The following is a 22,954-nucleotide window of genomic DNA, read 5'->3' on the forward strand; positions in this document are numbered from 1 at the left end:
ATACTTCAGGGGCTTGGTGACTCTGATAGCAATAAGGCAAATGTTCCTGGGGATGGAGGAGGTCTACTCTGAGTGTGACTACCTCCCCTGTACTCAGTAACTGCTGGCTGCTTGACTGATAAACTCTTACAGAAATTTCCCTACAGTGGCGTGAAAGCAGGTCACCTAAGTGGAAACTGTCTTTTCCAACCACCACAGAACTATTGGGGCTCTGAAACCAATGGGACAGGTCTCTTAGAGGTTCTTTTGAGGGGTGCCAGCCCCTCCTTTTCCTGAAATGAAGGAAAGCCTGCCTGCGCTTTCCCTGAATGGCAACTCAGATATAAGACTCACCCGCAGAGCAGAGAAGGAAGACTTGGGCAAAATCAAATAGAAACATGCAGCCCCAAAGGGGCCTCGCATGTGTGGCTTTTCTCACTGAAAATGTGGCTGCAGAAACAGAAAAGGAAAAAGAGTAATAACCAGAAAGAGAGGAATGTGTTCTCTCATAGACAGGTCCATGGTATCTCACCTGAGTGGTGGTGCCTGCAAGTGGACAGATTGACTACAGCATGTTCTCTGGTGTGTATGGGAGATATTGAAAGTTGAAAACCAATATCTGGATCTATGAATCCTAATTAAACCAGGAAACGAAAAAGAGCTACCAGAGAGGGAGAGGAAATGGTGTGCAAAGCCAAAGGCTCTGCCAACCTAAGAACTTTTTGCAGAAAGTAGTGTGGGCAAAAACACCAAACACTGGGGAGAACTGAAAAAGTAAACACCCTCAAAAATTTGAAGGCCACAACAAAAAATCATGAGACACACAAAGGAAAGAGAAATGATGGCCCATTGAAATGAACATGATGGAGGGAGTGAAAGTGCATTTATGGAAGACTGAATAATGAAAAGAATGGAAGAATATAACACAACAACATTAAACATAATTAAAGAATTAAAGGAAAAGATATATAAGGATCTAAAAGAAATAAGGAAAACAGTGCATTTAAAAAAATGAAGTTATTAAATAAAAAAAAAAAAAAACACAGAAAGGAACCAAACAGAAATATTGCAAGTGAAATGGACAATAACTGATATGAAAAACACAATGGAAGGATTTAACAACAGATTTAATCAGGCAGAAGACAGAATCAGTGAGTTAGAGGATAAACTAGTTGAAATTACAGAGACTGAAGAGCAAAAAGAATGGAGGATCAAAAAGGCTAAGTAAGCACAGTTTAATGGAATTATGGGACGACATTAAAAAACCAAAAACCAAACCCATTGACGTCGAGTCGATTCTGACTCTAGCAGCACTATGGACAGAGTAGAAGTGCCCCACAGAGTTTCCAAGGAGCATCTGATGGATTCAGACTGCCAACCTTTTGGTTAGCAGCCCTAGCACTTAACCACTATGTCAACATCAAAAGAAGTAATATATGCGCCATGAGAATTCCAGAAGGAGATGTGACAGAGAAAGGGACAGAAAAAATATTAAAAGAAATAATGACAGAAAATTTCCCTAGTTTGATGATGGGCATGAATCTACAAATACAAGGAGCTCAAAAAACTTCAAGTAGGATAAATGCAAAGGGATATATTCCAAGACACATCATAGTCAGGATCTCTAAAAGTAAGGTTAGAGAGAATCCTGAAAGCAGGGAGAGGAAGTAAGCAGTCACAAACAGAGGATCCCCAATCAGATTAGGTGATGATTTCTTCTCAGAAACAATGAAGGCCAAAATGCAATGGAATGATATATCCAAAGTGCTAGGAAAAACAAAAAAAACAAAAAACTGTCAACCAAGAATACAATACCCAGCAAAACTGTCCTTCAAGGATGAAGGTGAAATTAAAGCATTCCCAAACAAACAGAAACTGAGAGAGTTTATATCCATGAGAACAACCCTACAAAGGTATGAATGTCTGCTCTGCAGATGGAAGCAAAAGCACATAAGAAAGTAATTCAAAACAAAACAAAAAAAATTCAAACCCATACATAAATAAAGGGAATTGCATGAACAAGTATAAGGGCTAGTGATAAAGGATGTATGTTTGATAGTTCTAATTGTTTTGTCCTTCATACTTTTTAATACCAAATGTATAAAAAGCAATGATAAAATTATATTACAGGGCATATGAAATGTAAACATATAATTAGTGATAACAACGTCATAAGTATAGAATTTCTTGTATGCTACTGAATTTAAGTTGGTACTAAATTACCCTTGCTCCTTGGAAACTGTGTGGGGCAGTTCTACTCTAGAATGTTACAAATAAAAAAACAAGAATGTTACAAATACAAGCTGTTAAATGTAATATTCATGGTGACCACTAAGAAGAAATCTAAAATCATACACAAAAAGAAGAAATCTAAAATCATACACAAAAGGAAAGAAGGGAACCAAAATATCTCACTACAATAAACCAACAAAACACAGAAGCAAGAAGTAGTAAAGGACAAAGACAAATAAGGCTTAATACACATTAAAAAAAAAAGAAGTAACAAAATGGCAGAAGTAAGTCACTTCTTATTGGTAATTACAGAGAAGGCAAATGGACTAAATGCTCCAATCAAAAGTCAGAGAGTGGCAGAATGGATTAAAATAAATGATACAACTATATGCTATTTACTTGAGACACATTTTAGACCCAAGGACACAAATAGATTGAAAGTGAAAAAAATGGAAATATATATATATATATTCCATGTAAATAATAATCAAGAGAGAACTGGGGTTGCAATCTTCATATCAAAGTAGATTTTAAGATGAAATCTGTTAGAAGATATAATGATGTACATTATACTGTACAATGCAAATAGTCAACCCTAATGTAAGCTATGAACTTTAGTTAATAATAACATACGTGTCAATTGTAGCAAATGTACCACACTAATTGTTAGTTGCAGTTGAGTTGGCACTCAACTCATGGCAACCCCAAGCACAACAGGAGGAATCACTGCCAGGTCCTGCACCATCCTGAGAATGGTTTTAAGATGATGATAAGAGAAGAAATTTTGAGCAGGGGAAGAAGGGGTAGGTGCGATTTCTCTGTACTTTTTGTGCAATTTTTATGTAAACCTAAAACTGCTCTAAAGTGTATTAAAATTTTATTTTATTTATTTTTATTGTTTTCTCCATAAAAATTGAACATATTCGCTTAGATTTATTTCATATTTTAATGTTATTAATAGCTGATACTCTAAATTTTAATTTTCAAAGTGTTCATTCTTGGTATAGAAAAAATAACTGGTTTTCAAATAATAACCTGGTAGCTTTTTATCTTGCTAAACTCACTTATTCATTCTATTTACTTCCAGTTTCTTTGGAATTTTCTGCATAGACAATCGTGTTGTCCATGAATAGAGACAGTTTTACTTTTCCTTTCTAATTTATATGACTTTTGCTGTTTTTATTCCCTTATAGCACTGGCTATAGGTCCTCCACTACAATATCGTGTAGGAGTCGTGAGAGTGAAGTCCCTGGATGGTAGAAACACTTAACATGCTCGGCTGCTAATTGAAAGCTTGGAGGTTCAAGTCCACTGAGAGGTGCCTGGGAAGAAAGGCCTAGTGATCTACGTCCAAAAAATCAGCCGTTGAAAAACCGTATGAAGCACAGTTATACTCTGACATCCGCGGGGTCGCCTTGAGTGGAAATCAACTAGACATCACCTGGTTAGTAGGTGAACATCCTTGCCTAGCTTTGTATGTTAGAAGGAATGCTTCAGTCTTTGCTTAAGGTTATGTTAGCTGTAGGCTTTTCGTGGATGCCATTTATGAGCTTAAGAATATTTCCTTCTATTTCTAATTTCCCGAATTTCATATCATAAAAGGATGTTGAATTTTGTCAATATTTTTTTCTATTTGTCAATATTTTCACACAATGAAAAGAGCATATTGTTCTTCTTTGTTAGTCTATTGATATAATAGATTATATTAATTGATTTTCAAATGTCATACTTTGCATTCCTGGGATAAACCCTTTGGTGAATACACACACACAACCATACACACATTACTTTTAAAGGACTTTTGCACTGATGATCACGAATGGTATTGGTCTGTAGATATTTTTTTTTTTGTACTATCTATTCTGGTTTTGGTATCAAATAATGTGTCTTCCTAAAATTAGTTGAGATGTTTTCCCTCCTTGTCCATATTCTGGAAGAGATCGTGGAGAATTGCTATTATTTCTTACTTACATGTTTGTAGAAGTTACCGGAGAAGTCATATGGGCCTATAGTTTTGTTTGTTGAAATGTTTTAAAATGTTCATTCAATTTTTTAAAATAGGAATACAAGAAAATAAGAGAAATAATAGAAAATCAGTTTCTTCTTGAGTAAGTCTTGATAGTGTGTGTCTGTTAAAGAATTTTACCATTTCACCTAAGTTTTAAAAGTTATGGACAGACAGTTATTTGTAGGATTCCCTTTTAATCCCTCCAGTGCTAAAGTGTTATCTCTTTCATTCCTAATATCTGTGATTCCTCTTGGTCACTCTGACTAGAAGCTTATCAATTTTATTGTTATTTTCAGACTCAGCTTTTGTTTTCCTTGGTTATATCTATTACTTTTCTAATTTGACTGATTTTTTATCCTTTAATTACTCTTCAATATTTCCTTTCTTCTACTTGCACTGGCTGTGACCTTCCTTGTGTCTGCTTCTCCCAGTGGTTCTATACTCTCATACTAGTCTATACTTAAACTTTACCAATGTGTCTAAAATTTTATCTGAATCCTCTTAGCCCTTTCTTTGGTGCCCAGTGCCTCTTCCTCATGTGCTTTGCTACAGATGAGAGGCTGTTTGTGTCTTGTCTCCTTGGAGGGGCCTTTCTTTCCTTAGATTTTATCCTAATAGGTTTCCTTGCAACCTCGACTCTGACTCTCTTATGGGTTCAAGAAAGTTACGGTTTGGTTGTTTTGTTGGCTTTTTCCTTGTTAGTGCAGGAGTGCTACTTTTTTTCAGCTTTGTACGTATTAGGTGGAAGCACAACCCTACCTGTCCCTTACTGTTACCATTTGCCTAATTTATATTTTATCCATCATTTTGTTTTCATTATTTTCCTAGTTCTTTTCCCTTTTGTGTCCCTTATAAAAGTACATATTTGATGTTGTTCTTTGGTCGTTGGGTGCCTTTGATTTTTACTCATAGAACTTAAACATTAACATTTATTATAAATTCTAGTAGGGTTTGTTTCATTAACAAATATTGTATCTATGATGATTTATTTCCTTCTGAAAAATTTTTTTCATTTTAGCCTTTTTGAATCAATTAACATTTTCAGAATCATTATTGGTATTTTTATAGCAATCACCTTAAAATATCTAAACTTTATTATTATATATATTTTTCATTAAAATTTTGAGTTTAATGCCTTTGAGTTATTAGTTTATGACCTGTACATTTCAGACAGTTCTCAATTCTTTTGGTAACCTGATGATTTTGTTAATTTATTTGATTAAATAACATGATTTTATCATAACTTCTTTTATTGACAGGAGTTCTTTTTTTACATTGTGATTTAGGTGAAAGTTTACAACCAAATTCGTTTCTCATTAAACAGTTAATACACTGTTTTGTTGGCCAGAGTTCTTAATCCAATTTTTTAAAACATTTTTAATAAAGCAAAAGTATGTATAAATGTTCCCCATGTTTCAGACAGAGAGCCATTTCTTCTCTTTCTTCAAAATTCATTTCTCTGTGCTCTATAGTATTTTTCCATAGGGCAGACGATTTCTCTCATTTGAAGGTAACCACCATATCGGTTTGTCACTCCCTATTGCTATATGTACAGAATAGCTCAGATTTCATGTTTGTTGCCACTTTCTATCATAGAAATAACGTTTCCTATAAAATGAGATTTCTGTTCATTTTCTATGCCTCTCTTTACCACTCCAAATTAGGAAGCATTAGTGAGATTTTGAATGAGGTTATTTTTACACTTCATTTATATTTTCACACGAGGCAGATTTTCCAACAAACCTTAGAAATCTCCCTTAATTGCCTGAATCTATATGAGGAGCCTGGTGGTTCAACAATTAAGTGCTTGGTTGTTAACTGAAAGTTTGGTGATTTGAACCCACCAACAACTACGATGTAGCAGTCTGCTTTTATAAAGATTACAGTCTTGGAAACAGGGGCGAATTAACCAGTAAGCACAGTATGCACCAGCTTGCATTGACAAAGTTATGCATGGGCATAATTGTATTTACTTGCCAATCTGTCCTGAACAATTTCACGAGTTTCATCACAGCTTTGATGTGGTAGGGGACAGGTTAAATTGTGCACTGCAGGTAGGTTGTTGTTGTTAGGTGCCATTGAGTCAGTTCTGACTCATAGCAACCCTATTTACAACAGAAAGAAACACTGCCCAGTCCTGCGCCATTTTCACAATTGTTATTATGCTCAAGTCCATTTTGCAGCCACTGTGTCAATCCATCTTGTTGAGTGTCTTCCTCCTTTGTGCTGACCTTCTACTTTACCAATCATGACGCCCTTCTCCAGTGACTGGTCCCTCCTGATAATGTGTTCAAAGTATGTGAGACAAAGCCTCACCATCCTTGCTTCTAAGGAGCATTCTGGCTGGACTTCTTCCAAGACAGACTTGTTTGTTCTGGCAGCCTATGGTATATTCAGTATTCTTCGCCAGCACCATAATTCAAAGGCATCAATTCTTTCATCTTCCTTATTCATTGTTCAGCTTTCACATGCGTATGAGGTGATTGAAAACACCACCCCCTAGGCCAGGCGCACTTCAGTCCTTAAAGTGATAGCTTTGCTTTTTAACACTTTAAAGTGATCTTTTGCAGCACATTTGCCCAACGCAATGCATCTTTTGATTTCTTGACTGCAGCTTCCATGGACAATGGCAGTGGATCCAAATAAAATGAAATCCTTGACAACTTCAGTCTTTTCTCTGTTTACCATGATGTTGCTTATTTGTCCAGTTGTGAGGGTTTTTGTTTTCTTTATGTTGAAGTGTAATCCGTACTAAAAGCTATGTCGTCAATAAGTACTTCAAGTCCTCTTCACTTTCAGCAAGCAAGGCTGGGCCATCTGCGTATCACGGGTCGTTGATGAGTCTTCCTCCAATCCTGATGCCCCGTTCTTCTATATAGTCCAGTTTCTCGGATTATTTCCTCAGCATACAGATTGAATAAGTATGGTAAAAATACAACTCTGACACACATCTTCCTAGACTTTAAACCATGCAGCAGCCCCTTGTTCTTATCAAATGACTGCCTATTGGTCTAAGTACGTGAGCACAATTAAGCGTTCTGAAATTCCTATTCTTCATAGTACTATCTATAATTTGTTATAATCTACACAGTCAAATGCCTTTGCATAGTCAACAAAACAGGTAAACATCTTTCCGGTATTCTGGGCCTTCAGCCAAGATCAATCTGACATCAGCAATGATATCCCTTGTTCCATGTCCTCTTCTGAAACCAGCTTGAGTTTCTGGCAGATCCCTGTCGATGTTCTGCTGCAACTGCTTTTGAACGATCTTCAGCAAAATTTTACTTGTGTGTGATATTAATGATATTGTTCTATAATTTCCTCATTCTGTTGGATCACATTTCTTTGGAATGAATATAAATATGGACCTTTTCCAGTCATTTGGCCAGGTAGCTGTCTTCCAGATTTCTTGGCATAGACAAGTGAGCACTTCCGGTGCTGCACCTATTTGTTGAAACATGTCAATTGGTATTCCATTAATTACTGAAGCCTTGTTTTTTGCCAATGCTTTCAGTGTAGTTTGGACCCCTTCTTTCAGCGCCATTGGTTCTTAATCATATGCTACCTCCAGAAATGGTTGCAAGTTGGCCAATTCTTTTTGGTACAGTGACTCAGTGTATTCTTTCCATCTTTTTCTTATGCTTCCTGTGTTGTTTAATATTTTCTCTGTGGATTCCCTCAATATTGCAACTTGAGGTTTGATTTTTTTCTTTAGTTCTTTCAGCCCGAGGAATGCTGAGCATGTTTTTCCCTTTTAGTTTTCTATCTTCAAGTCTTTGCACATTTCATTATAATACTTTACGTTGTCTTCTTGAAGTTTTCTGTTCAGCTCTTTTACTTCATCAATTCTTCCTTTTGTTTTAGCTATTTGGCGTCCAAAGAACTACTTTCAAAGTCTCTTCTGACATCCATTTTGGTCTTTTCTTTCTTTCCTGTCTTTTTAATGACCCTTTGCTTTCTTCATGAATGATGTCCTTGATATCTTTCCACAACTTGTCTGGTCTTTGGTCATTAGCATTCAATGCATTAATTCTATTCTTGAGATGATTTCTAAATTCAGATGTGATATACTCAAGGACATACTTTGGCTCTAGTGGACTTGTTCTAATTTCTTTAGCTTCAACTTGAGTTTGCATATGAGCAATTGATGGTCTCTTCACAGTCAGACCCTGATCTTGTTCTGACTGATAATATTGAGCTTTTCTATTGTCTCTTTCCACAGATATAGTCAATTTGATTCCTATGTATTCCACCTGTTGAGGTCTATGTGCAGAGTCACAGATTATGTTGCTGAAAAAAGTTCTCTGCAATGAAAAAGTCATTGGCATTGCAAAATTCTATCATGTGATCTCCGGTGTCATCTCTGTCACCAAAGCCATATTTTCCAACTACGGATTCTTTGTCTTTGTTTCCAAATTTTTGCATTCCAATCGCCAGTAATTATCACTGTTTCTCAATTGCATGCTTGATCAATTTCAGACTGCAAAAGCTGGTTAAAATCTTTAATATCTTCCTCTTTGGCCTTAGTAGTTGGTGTGTAAATTTGAATAATAGTCATATTGCCTTCCTTGTAGGTGTATGGATACTATCCTATCACTGGCAGTGTTGTACTTCAAGATAGATTTTGAAGTGTTCTTTTTGGCAATGAACCCGATGCCATTCCTCTTCAATTTGTCATGCCCAGCATAGTAGACCATATGATTGTCTGATTCAAAATGGCCAATGGCCAATATCAGTCCATTTCATCCCACTAATGCCTAGAACATCAATCTTCATGCATCCCATTTCTTTTTTGACAACTTCCAATTTCCCTAGATTCATATTTTGTACATTCCATGTTCCAATTATTAATGGATATTTGCAACTGTTTCTTCTCATTTTGAGTCATGTCACATCAGCAAACGAATGTTGTGAAAGCATGACTCCATCCATGTCATTGAGGTTGACTCCACTTTGAGGTGTCATCTCTTCTCCAGTTTATTTTGAGTGCCTTCCAACCTGAGGAATTCATCATCCAGCACTATATCAGACAATGTCTTGCTGCTATTCATAAGGTTTTCACTGGCTAATTTTTTTAGAAGTAGACTGCTGAGCCTTTCTTCCTAGCCTCTCTTAGGCTGGAAGCTCCACTGAAACCTGTCCATCAAGGGTGACCCTGCTAGTATTTGAAATACTAGTGGCAAAGCTTCAAGTATCACAGCAACATGCAAGCCACCGCAGTACAACCAACTGATAGACATGTGGTGGTAGGAAGGCACTCCTGGGCCTGTGCGTACCTCGCTTATTTGGTAATCCAGCCCTGCCTGAAAACCCTGTGGGGCAGTTCTACTCTGTCCTGTAGGGTCGCTGTGAATTGGCATCGACTCCACAGCAACAGGTTTTTACAGCTTTCTACTTAGCAGAAGTTTCTCTATTTCTAGCACATGGATGGTACATTGAGTAACCTCCAGTGTTAACATAAAATTTCCATTTAAAAATAATGTTATTTTAATGAACTTATAATGGGATTGCTATCTCATCCTGAATTTTCCAGTTTACTTACCATATATGTATGCAAATGTTTAATTTGTTGAACATCTACAATATACTAAAAAACCCAAACCCATTGTCATCAAGTGTATTCTGACTCATAGCTACCCTATAGGACAGAGTAGAACTGCTATATACAGTTTCCAAGGAGCAGCTGGTGGATTTGAATTGCCAACCTTTTGGTCAGCAGCCAAGCTCTTAACCACTGTGCCACCAGGGCTCCAATATATATGCTAGATACAGGAAATTCAAATATAATTATTCTCAGAAATGATAAGTAGGTTTTTTTTTGACTCAGTGTGACTACAATACAGAGCAGATAGAAGGACTTGAGAGAATAACAACAGTCAACTTTTGCTAAAGGAAATAAATACACATTATATCTAATGGGGTTTGATCTTGGGATGATGGCTAATGCCCCCCAGATAAAAGGGAAATAGAAGAACTTGTTCTCTTTTAACTCAGAGCAATCAGGAAATCATGTTCATGATACAAAATTTTTGTTCCAGCTCTTTGAGTTTTCCCTCTGAGTCACATAAACAAAAACAAATTAAATATTGGAATGAAATTAATACAAATGAAATATAATTTAGAATTAGTAACTGGATGACTTCGCTTTTAATACTTGTTACTTTCCTTTCAACGTCAATAGGCAGTGAATTTTTATTCATAGTGTGAATAGTATTAGTTCCTAATATGTGTTGAGTATAATACAAAACACAAATATAATCTGACCTTAATTCTCTTGCTGGTTAGCCTCAAGGAATATTGTGATAATGTATTGTGTTATGTTTGTCTGTATACATTGGTAGTTTCTGAAGAAAAGATTTTTAAAAATCTCTGAGGATATTATTTTACTATTTATTTGTATCCTCCTTTTAAGGAGAAAAATGTTTTCTTGTATATGTATACACTGAACCATTACATAATGGAAAGAATACTGAATTTGAAATCAAAGCACTGGGAGAGAATTATTGCTCTACCATTAATTATATTACTTAAGAAAAGGAAATTTAACTCCTTTCAGCCTGTGTTTCTTATATGTAAATGGAAATAATACCTGCCCTACCTTCTTCTCACAGTCACTGGGCAGAATAGTCCAGTTGCCCTTTACTATAAGTCAGAGCACGTGTGTTCCATTCCTATCTCTCTATCTGTGATACCCCCATAGCATTAAAAGGGTTGTTTCCCTGATCTGGTTCTCACTTTTGTTGTTGTTGTTGTTAGGTGCCTTCGAGTCAGCTCCGACTCATAGAAACTCCATACACAACAGAACTAAACATTGTTGGTCCTGCACCATCCTCACAATTGTTTCTATGTTCCAGTTCATTGCTGCAGTCACTGCGTCAATCCATCTCATTGAGGGTCTTCCATTTTCGTTGGCCCTCTACTTTACCAAGCATTATCTCCTTCTCAAGCGACTGGTCCCTCCAGATAACATGTTCAAAGTAGATGACACAAACCTCACCACGCTCCCTTCTAAGGAGTATTGTGGCCGTACTTCTTTCAAGACATATTTGTTTGTTCTTCTCATGTATTCTTTGCCAACACCATAATTCATATGCATTAATTTTTCTTTGGCCTTCTTTATTCATTGTCCAGCTTTCACATACATATAAGATGATTAAAAATCCCATGGGTTGCATCAGAGACACCTTCATCCTCAAAACGACATCTTTGCTTTATAACAGTTTAAAGAGGTCTTTTGCAGCAGAATGGAGCCCTCGTGACACAGTGGTTAAGAGATTGGCTGCTAACCAAAAGATTGGCAGTTCTAATCCAGCAGACCCTCCTTGGAAACCCTATGGGGCAATTCTACTCTGTCCTGTAGGGTCACTATGAGTTGGAACCAAATTGATGGCAACAGATTTGTTTTTGGGTTTGCAGCAGATTGGGCTCAAACATAGCAATGGTTGTGAGGATGGTGCAGGACTGGCCAGCGTTTCATTTTGTTGTACAAAAGGTAGCTATGATACGGAAACGATTCAACGACACCTAACAACAACATAGGAAATTTAAATATAAGAAATATATAATTTTATGCAACATTTGAGAATAAGTTGCATATATTATTTCCATTTACCCATTCATTCTTCATTGTATACTTCCCAACAGTGAGAGAATGCTCTTACATAGAATAGTATAGTGAAGAAATTCAGGAAATTTAATTTGGTTAGTATTACTACCTAAGGAATAAAACATATTCTAATTTCACCAAAAAATTCAGATTTTTAATATTCTTTTAACTATAAACAGCATGTGAATTGAATAGTGAAATCAAAAGCACTACTAAAAATGCAAGTTGTTTTTTCTCCAGAAATTAGTCTAAAAGCATTTCATAAAAGAGCTATTGTCCAAAGAAATGCATGGAATTGTATTTGCTTCCATTTGGAAACATTATGCCTAGAATATATTAGATGAAGATTTGAGGAGTTTCAATTCTGATTTTGACAAGTGATAGGATTATAGGTACAATTTTCAGGAGTACGAAGAGGAAAAATCAGACTGCTAAATAAGGAACATATTTCATGTATCAAATCAAGTCAGTGAGGCTTTAGTTAATCAAAGAAAATAGCATTTAAACCACATGGAAAAAACGATCTATTAAAATAAAAGATGCTCAGTCCTGAGAATGTATTTCTGAGATTTTATGCATAATTTGTCATTTAAATATGTCAAATATATATAGTGGATTAAATAAGGCATCCTTTTAAATAGAGTATTGCCAATTGCAAAGTATATTTATTTCTGGGAAAGTCTTCAAGGGATATGAAAAATCATCAACAAAGAAAAAGGTTTATGTGTACGACCCCTTACTGCACACCAATCAGAAAATGTGTTGTCATGTTTGGGATGATGGGATGAAGTTTCTTGGAATTGGAGCCATGTTTAAGACAGAACATGAAGCCTCTTTAACTAAACCATTTCTCTTTAGAAATTGTAAGATGTTAAGTCATCATACTCCAATGTTTCTTTCTCTTTTTAAAACACACCTAACAAACCTAGCTGAACTGTAATAATAACAGAACTAGCTCCTGGGCTAGATCCATTCCAAAAGGGAAAGAAAATGGACCTTCTACTTCTTCACTGCCCACAGAATCCCGAAGTTTGCTATCGACTATTGTTGCCTTTCAGTTGCCATAGTGAATGATGCCATAAGTTGCTAAGGTTCCATGGTGAAAGTAGACTTCTTTCTTTCTACAACAAACCTTAATTTCTGAAGAACAATGTTATGTACACAATGTACCATTTGAAGCTGTAAGAATTTGGTCATTATGATTTTCTGGAGTATGCATGCAAAGTTCTTTTACTAATGATGTTTTTCAAAACTGATAATTACTTCTGTACTGAATGATTTAATATTTTATAGATAATACATTGCATAATTTTCATTTCATTCCATGGAGTCTCCTTCTTTTTGAAAAATAATCCTTTAGAGCTACCACAAAAATTTATATGCACCTCTCTCAGGGTTATAATTAGTTTCTATATGACAGTATGTTAATTTGCATGCACTTTATGTCCCCTTTTTCAGTGTCCTTTTGTTATTTATATTTGAATTTCCCATAATTAAAAAAAAAAGTGGGCATTAAATAAATATTGAACACAAAAATGTTTTCCTCTGAAATCTCAAGGAACAATAATGCTTTTGTTTATTCTTAACTCATAAGTATGTTATTTTTTCTTCCATATTTTTCTCTGTTTCCCAAACCAAAATTTCAGAAGTCCTTGAATATATTAGGGCACTCTTTAGTACGGTTCCCCATTTCTGAGGTTTTCCTTTTACATTTAATGGTAAAATCATAAAAAGCCAAAATAAACCCACTGAATCTAGTCGATTCTGACTCATAGCGGCCCTATAGGATAGAATAAAACTGCCCTATAGGGTTCCCAAGGAGTGGCTGATGGATTTGAACTGCCACCCTTTTGGTTAGCAGATGACCTCTTAACCACTAAGAAGGATGTAAAAATTGGGAATTTAACAAATCCAAAATTACTGTGTACAATCTTCCCAATTCATATAAAAAATTAAGTATATTAATGCTTATTTTGTCACATTAAATTATATGTTTTCATTATTTAAAGCAGGCCCAATATAATTTATTTCTGAACTATGTGAATAAATTTGTTAAAATGATGACCACCTGTGAACGTTTTGACACTGTGTTAAGCCCAGGAGTCATGGAAATACTAAAGGTCATAGAAAGCATAGAGATAGTGCCCCTTTTTGAAAGACCTCACGGACACCTGGTGCTCACACATTTGATGAAATAAATTAAAAATGGTACAAATAATTTGTTAGTAGCTAAAAATATGCTATGAATAAAAGACAACATTTTCTTTTTTGAAGTAATTTGTCCACTAAAGGAAGCACAATTTGTTTCTGTATCACATACTCTGCGTGCACTGTAAAAACCTACATTCTTTAAAATTACCTGTAACTAGAGTTTTCCTAATTCAGCCTTTGCTTTCCAACAGTTGGAGAAAATTTTAAGTTTATATTATTGTCATTTCAACTCAAATGGAGTAAATATTATTTTGTAATGATAGTCTAGATCTTATGTAACAACTTTCCTATAAGATTTTTCCCAAGTGCCTCAGTATGACTTTGTTATAAAAAGCAAAATAATGGTAGGTGAGACTTCTATACAATTTATGGAATGTTATAAATTCCAAATATCTATTAACTCACAACAACTGTGGTGAAAATTGGGAGATAAACTCTCTTAATCATAATTTGTCTCTAAGTGAAAGCATCTTATTCTGATCCATCGAGTGCCTCAGTAGGCCATTTTACACTGAATGAGTATTCGTACATAATTTATTTTATTAATAATAAAGTGTGGTCGTATTGATAAAGAAAATGTACTTCATTTTAATATATCTTTAAACTCTATCTTAAAAAGTGAGTGGTTGCAACAATTATTATCATTATTCTAAATAATAAGCAAGTTATAATTATATGAGAAAAAGAGAAAGAGATAAAGAGTGAGTACCTTTCCTCCTAAGACAAAGACTTCAGTGGTACTTATAAAATATGTGGGGCAATAAGAGAAAAAGAGGGTGGAAATCTATCATAATCAGGCAGAGTCACATGATCTGCCATTTAAACTTGAAATTTCCTTAGAATGGAGATACAAATTGTGCCAGTAGAGAAAGGCCAGAATATTGTATATGCACCTTTTGGCCGTAAAAGTAGATAATTTGCCAGCTTCTCTTTATCTGTAAAAAGATTTTCTGACTAACAAACTATACTTGTCTATGAATTTGTGCAGGCCAAGAAGATAGAACTGGGAGTTTCCACCTCTACCATCAGGTTCACCTCTTCCTTAACTCCATTGGCAAGTATTTTAACTCTGAATATTTGTTCATATAAATTATTTACAATAAATTAAAAATGTATATATATTTTTTAATTCTGTAGGTACCAGTTTAATGTGGCGGGGCAGTAGTGGTTCAGTGGTAGAATTCTTGCCTTCCATGGCAGGAGACCCAGGTTCAATTCCAAGCCAATGCACCTCATGTGAGCCACCACGCATTTGTTAGCGGAAGCTTCTGTGTTGCTGTGATACTAACCAGGTTTCAGAGGAGCTTTCAGGCTAAGATAGGCTAGGAAGGAAGGCCTGATAATCCACTCGCCAAAATCGGTGAATGAAAACCCTATGGATCACAACAAATCATGGGATGGCATGGAGTTTTGTTTCTTCATGCATGGGGTTTCCATGAGTTGAGGGGCTGATCCAATGCCAGCTAACAACAACAACAATGATATAGTAAATGTAGAAAGTATATACATTCTATCAGAATATTTTATGTGATAGAACCCTAGTTTTTGTTTTAAACCAAACCTGTATATATAACCTGACAGAATTTGTTGTCTATGATTTGCTATACCAAAAAGATAGTAACAGATACTTGTATTAGATATTATGTGGAAAAAATGATCTAAAAACTCCCACATGGATGAATTTTCTAAGTAATTACAATACTCTTTCTTCTTCAACGTACTAAGGAACTTGTGTGACACCATCACACATATGCATTATGTGAGTGCCGGAATTAAAAAAGAGAGAAAGCTGCAGAAAGAATATTTGAAGAAATAATGACTGAAAACTTCACAAATTAGATGAAAGATGTGAATCTACACATTCAAGAAAAAGAAGAACTTTAAGTAGCATAAAACCAAAGTGATCCACACTGAGATTCATTATAATCGAACTCTGAAAAACCAAAGATAAGGAGAAAATTCTGACAGCAGCAGTAGATACACAAATCCTCACAAACAAAGGATCTTCAGTAAGATTAAACACTGATTTCTCCACAGAAACCACGGAATCCAGGCGACGGTGGGATGACATATTTAAAGTGATGGCAGAAAAGAAGATGTAAACTTAAAATTTTGCACAAGAGACAAAGAAAAACATTATATAATGATAAAGTGGTTAATTCATCAAGAAAAACATAATGATTATAAATGTATACGCACCTTAACAGGGCCCCAAAATATACTGAAGGGAGAAATGTACAGTTCTTCAATAAGTGTTAGAAGTCTTCAGCATACTACTTTCAATAATGCATAGAACAGCTGGATCAAAGATCAATAAGGAAATGAAGGAGTTAGAATATGCTATAGACTAACTGAAGGAAGAAGTCCAGCAAAGTCCAGGACCAAATGAACTCAGTGGTGAATTCTAACATTTAAAGAAGAATCAACACCAACCCTTCTTAAACTCTTCCAAAAAACAGATGAGGAGGGAGCACTTTTTAACTCCTTCTATGAGGCCAGTATCATCCTAATACCAAAGCCACAAAAAAAGAACACAGAACAATATCCCTTACGAATATAGATATAAAAATGCTCAAAAAAATGCTATCAACCAAAATCCAATATCATATTACAAGATTATATACATGACCTAATGGGACTTATTGCAGGAACTCAAGGACTTTAACATAAGAAAATCAATCAGTACACCACATTTGTAGAAGAAAGCAAGAGTCACATGGTCATTCCAATTGATGTAGAAAGGCATTTGACAAAATCCAACATGCTGTCATGATAAAACACTCCACAAAGAATAGAGATGATTTTTTAAATTCATTTTTAAATACCTATTTTGAGATAATTATAGATTCACATACAGTTGTACAAGTGGTACTAGTATACGCTTCAGTCAGTTTCCACCATGGTGACATATTTCATAACTGTAGTACAAAATCACAACCAGGAGATTGCAAGTTTACTTTAGGTCTCGGCTACAAATATTTTTAATGGATCGCAATTTATTTGGAACGCACGTTTGTGTCTTTGTTACAAACTTAAGTCAAATGCATAGTCTAACTACTATTTTCATACTACAAAATACTTATAAATGCTGGGTGAAATGCTGGGGGGGTGAGGGGAGAGAGTGTGTGTGGCCAGAGCAGGGAAGAAATGCTCCTTGGGAATTCACGATCGACTGCTCTGTCCACCCACATTTTTGCTATCTCTGGATCAACCAGGAGCCTCCAAAGCATAAATGGCTGACAAAATTTTATCCAAACCAGTGATAATCTTCAGGCTTCTGGGATAATTAAATGTATATCCTTCCTGAAAGGACATATCATCAAGGCAGGCTACGCAAAATACTTACTAAACAAAAGTTCATAATCCAAAATTACAAAGTACCTGAGGAAGCAATCATCTATGAACAAAAGAAGACAGAAACATTCTTCAGTGTGTAGTGGGCTGAATGATTGGCCCTTGCCTCCTCTCCACCCCCCCAAAAAGACATGTCAATGTCCTAATCCCTGGAACCTGTGAATATGAAAAGGTCATTGCAAATATAATTAAGTTAAAGGTTTTGAGATGAAGAAATATTCTGTATTATGTAGGTGGGCCCTAAATCCAAAGACAAGTGCTCCTATAAGAGACACAGAGATGAGAGACACACAAAAAGAGGAGAAGGTCATGTAATGACAAAGGCGGAGGTTGGAGTGATGGCAACCACAAACCAAGGAACGTGGACACACACCAGAAGCTGGAAGAGGCAAGTAACAGAATCTCCCTTAGAGCCTTTGGAGGGAGCCAGCCTTGGTGACATCTCAATTCCAGACTTCCAGCCTCCAGAACTGTGAGAGAATAAATTTCTCTTGTTTTAAGCCAGTGAGTTTGTGGTGATGTGTTACGGCAGCCACAGAAGAGTAATACAGAATGTATTCTTATTTTCTCTGATTCTCTTGTAGCGTTTCAGATGTATTTCAGATCTCTCCAATCAGACGGACACATACTAATCTTTTATTCAGAACCTGGTTAAATGGAGTAAAAGGTGGTGAAAAGTGAGGTACCTGGGAAATGGTTCCAGCAGCACACTTGAGCCAACAGTAACAGTGGTGGTTTCTTAATCCACGCATGGGGCCAAGGGAGTGTGATCCCGGAACCACAACTTGGGAGGCCAGTTTCTGATTCTGGCAGTGGTGAATTTCCTGTGAAGGTCCACTTCTATGAAGTGCTATTCAAGGAGTCATTTTGAAGGCGCAGCCTGAAACTTCCTCCTCTAGACCTCACCGTAAAAATACCATTTCCCTGCATCAGATATTTTACTGGTTAAAATGGCTAGAGAGTTTTGTTACCTGAAACCAAGTCTTTTCTGACAAAGTATTTGGTACTAAATGTGCTTGTAGGCAACGGACTTTTAAAGATGGGAAATGACTGGTTTTCTGACATGGTTGGTTTGAAAACAAGGACTATCTCTTTTCCTACTACAAAATGGCACAATAGCAGTTTATGATGTTCAGTGTTAAGGTCACTACTAAAAATTTCACCTGTGAATGTATAACTGGCTAACCAAGTAATAGTTTTTATAGAACATTGTAACAGTCTCACGAAACTGAAAGACTACCAGACAGGCTTTTTCTAATAATATGGAATGGCATAAAAGTAAAATTTTAGAGCTATAGGTTTTAGTTCCCAGCTCAAGGTACAATCAGAGAACCAGGAAATGTTTATTGTTCCTCTAAACTAGTCTCTTATCTCTACTACTACTAGCTGGTGAGCTAAGATAGAAACATATAAGGCAGAACCTTATTGCAAAGAACCTTACTGCAAATGAACTTAAATTCATAAACTTACCAGTTTCATAATATGAACGTAAATTGTGAACTAGTGATACCTCAAAAAGATTTATATTGATATCCTATGCACATACAAAAAAAAAATACTTAAATGTTTTAAATCGCAAGGATCACACTGGGTAATTGTTCACTTTTACTGTATTTGAAATTCCTAACCAATTCATGGAAAACCTGGCAGCCTAGTGGTTAAGAGCTATGGCTGCTAACCAAAAGGTCAGCAGTTCAAATCCACCAGGTGCTCCTTGGAAACTCTATGGGGCAGTTCTACTCTGTCCTACAGGGTTGAGAACGTCACCTAGTTCCAATGACCTCGTGCAGTACTATGATATGCAATAATAATACCTTACAATAAAATTATCTCTTAATGACTTATATTTTTATAAGCTAAATAAACACTCCTTTCAGGAAACAAGTCAAATGGAATAGCTAATGAAGTATTCTTGAAATTTACAGAATCAGACTTTAAGCATTTAGAATTGTTTTCATCTAGATGCTACTGAACATAAACTGAGAAACTAGGTAAACTTTGTAAGCTCTAATTTTGAATATTTTGCTGTGTCCTTCAAGTATATACACAACGATTTCTGTGCAATGTGGGAGTGTTTTACTGAAAAATATAGATTAAATTTTAAGTAGTCACCTGGAGTTGTCCTTGTTTGGGTCTTTTTTTTTTTTATCTCTAATAACACATTTCTTATTGAAAATAAGCTTGCTCTAAGTGAGCTTCCCTAAGCATTTTGAAGACTTTATCACATACTTCCGACCCCCTTTATGCCACATCTCTAAGCTATGACCCTGACGTGTTCTTTTTGCAGGAGATTTCACTTATCCAGGGTATTATCAGGGCTAGCCTTACAGAGAAAAACCTGACTAAAACACTAGAAGACCATCTTAACCTCCATATGGTCTTTGTCGATACTTGCAATTCAACATTTAATTACATTTAATCGTTGCTTTTACTCTCCAGGTCATCTTTTTTTTTTTTTTTAATAATTTTTATTGTGCTTTAAGTGAAAGTTTACAAATCAAGTCGGTCTGTCACATATAAGCTTATATACACCTTACACCATACCCCCACTTACTCTCCCCCTAATGAGTCAGCCCGCTCCCTCCTTCCAGTCTCTCCTTTCGGGCTGGTTTTGCCAGTTTCGAACCCTCTCTACCCTCCCATCTCCCCTCCAGACAGGAGATGCCAATACAGTCTCAAGTGTCCACCTGATACAAGTAGCTCACTCTTCATCAGCATCTCTCCCCAACCCATTGTCCAGTCCCTTCCATGTCTGATGAGTTGTCTTCAGGAATGGTTCCTGTCCTGGGCCAACAGAAGGTTTGGGGACCATGACCACTGGGATTCTTCTAGTCTCAGTCAGACCATTAAGTCTGGTCTTTTTATGAGAATTTGGGGTCTGCATCCCCCTGTTCTCCTGCTCCCTCAGGGGTTCTCTATTGTGCTCCCTGTCAGGGAAGTCATCGGTTGTGGCCGGACACCAACTAGTTCTTCTGGTCTCAGGATGATGTAAGTCTCTAGTTCATGTGGCCCTTTCTGTCTCTTGGGCTCATAGTTATCGTGTGACCTTGGTGTTCTTCATTCTCCTTTGATCCAGGTGGGTTGAGACCAATTGCTGCATCTTAGATGGCCGCTTGTTAGCATTTAAGTCCCCAGATGCCACACTTCAAAGTGGGATGCAGAACGTTTTCATAATAGAATTATTTTGCCAATTGACTTAGAAGTCCCCTTAAGCCATAGTCCTCAAACCCCCGCCCTTGCTCCGCTGGCCTTCGAAGCATTCAGTTTATCCCAGAAACTTCTTTGCTTTTGGTCCAGTCCAGTTGAGCTGACCTTCCGTGTATTGAGTATTGTCCTTCCCTTCACCTAAAGTAGTTCTTATCTATTAACTAATCAGTAAATAACCCTCCCCCACCCTCCATCCCTCCCCCCCTTGTAACCACAAAAGTATGTGTTCTTCTCAGTTTATACTATTTCTCAAGATCTTATAATAGTGGTCTTATACAATATTTGTCCTTTTGCCTCTGACTAATTTCACTCAGCATAATGTCTTCCAGATTCCTCCATGTTATGAAATGTCTCACAGATTCGTCACTGTTCTTTATCGATGCATAGTATTCCATTGTGTGAATATACCATAATTTATTTATTTAACCATTCATCCGTTGATGGACACCTTGGCTGCTTACAGCTTTTTGCTATTGTAAACAGAGCTGCAATAAACATGGGTGTGCATATATCTGTTCCTTTAAAGACTCTTGTTTCTCTAAGGTACATTCCGAGGAGTTGGATTTCTGGGTTGTATGGTAGTTCTATTTCTAACTTTTTAAGAAAACGCCAGACAGATTTCCAAAGTGGTTGTACCATTTTACATTCCCACCAGCAGTGTATAAGAGTTCCAATCTCTCCGCAGCCTCTCCAACATTTATTATTTTGTGTTTTTTGGATTAATGCCAGCCTTGTTGGAGTGAGATGGAATCTCATCGTAGTTTTAATTTGCATTTCTCTAATGGCTAATGATCGAGAGCATTTTCTCATGTATCTGTTAGCTGCCTGAATATCTTCTTTAGTGAAGTGCGTGTTCATATCCTTTGCCCACTTTTTTTTTTTGGCTTTAACAAATGGAAATTTATTTCCTCAGAATAAAGTAGACTAAAAGTCCAAATTCAGGGTGTCAGCTCTAGGGGAAGGCTTTCTCTCTGTTGGCCTTCTCATTAATCTTCTCCCTTGGGACTAGGAGCTTCTCTGTGCAGGAACCCTGGATCCAAAGGATACACTCTGCTCCCGGCACTGCTTTCTTCGTGGTGGTATGAGGTCCCCAGTTCTCTGCTTGCTTCCCTTTCCTTTTTTTTATTAACTTTTATTAAGCTTCAAGTGAACGTTTACAAATCCAATCAGTCTGTCACATATAAGTTTACATACATCTTTCTCCGTACTCCCACTTGCTCTTCCCCTATTGAGTCAGCCCTTTCAGTCTCTCCTTTCGTGGCAATTTTGCCAGCTTCCCTCTCTCTCTCTATCCTCCCATGCCCCCTCGAGACAAGAGTTGCCAACACACTCTCAAGTGTCCACCTAATATAATTAGCTCACTCTTCATCAGCATCTCTCTCCCACCTGCTGACCAGTCCCTTTCATGTCTGATGAGTTGTCTTCGGGGATGGTTCCTGTCCTGTGCTGACAGAAGGTCTGGGGAGCATGGCCGCCGGGATTCCTCTAGTCTCAGTCAGACCATTAAGTATGGTCTTTTTATGAGAATTTGGGGTCTGCATCCCACTGATCTCCTGTTCCCTCAGGAGTTCTCTGTTGTGCTCCCTGTCAGGGCAGTCATCGATTGTGGCCGGGCACCAACTAGTTCTTCTGGTCTCAGGATGATGTAGGTCTCTGGTTCATGTGGCCCTTTCTGTCTCTTGGGCTCTTAGTTGTCGTGTGACCTTGGTGTTCTTCATTTTCCTTTGCTCCAGGTGGGTTGAGACCAATTGATGCATCTTAGATGGCCGCTTGTTAGCATTTAAGACCCCAGGCGCCACATTTCAAAGTGGGATGCAGAATGTTTTCACAATAGAATTATTTTGCCAATTGACTTAGAAGTCCCCTCAAACCATGTTCCCCAGACCCCCGCCCCTGCTCCGCTGACCTTTGAAGCATTCATTTTATCCCGGAAACTTCTTTGCTTTTGGTCCAGTCCAACTGAGCTGACCTTCCATGTATTGAGTGTTGTCTTTCCCTTCACCCAAAACAGTTCTTATCTACTGATTAATCAATAAAAACCCTCTCCCTCCCTCCCTCCCTCCCTCCCTCCCTCCCTCCCTCCCTCCCTCCCCCCTTCGTAACCACAAAAGTATGTGTTCTTCTCAGTTTTTACTATTTCTCAAGATCTTATAATAGTGGTCTTATACAATATTTGTCCTTTTGCCTCTGACTAATTTCACTCAGCATAATGCCTTCCAGGTTCCTCCATGTTGTGAAATGTTTCACAGATTCGTCACTGTTCTTTATCGATGCGTAGTATTCCATTGTGTGAATATACCACAATTTATTTACCCATTCATCCATTGATGGACACCTTGGTTGCTTCCAGCTTTTTG

Source organism: Elephas maximus, chromosome 26 (assembly GCF_024166365.1).
Source record: "Elephas maximus indicus isolate mEleMax1 chromosome 26, mEleMax1 primary haplotype, whole genome shotgun sequence".
In the NCBI taxonomy this organism is placed as follows: domain Eukaryota; kingdom Metazoa; phylum Chordata; class Mammalia; order Proboscidea; family Elephantidae; genus Elephas; species Elephas maximus.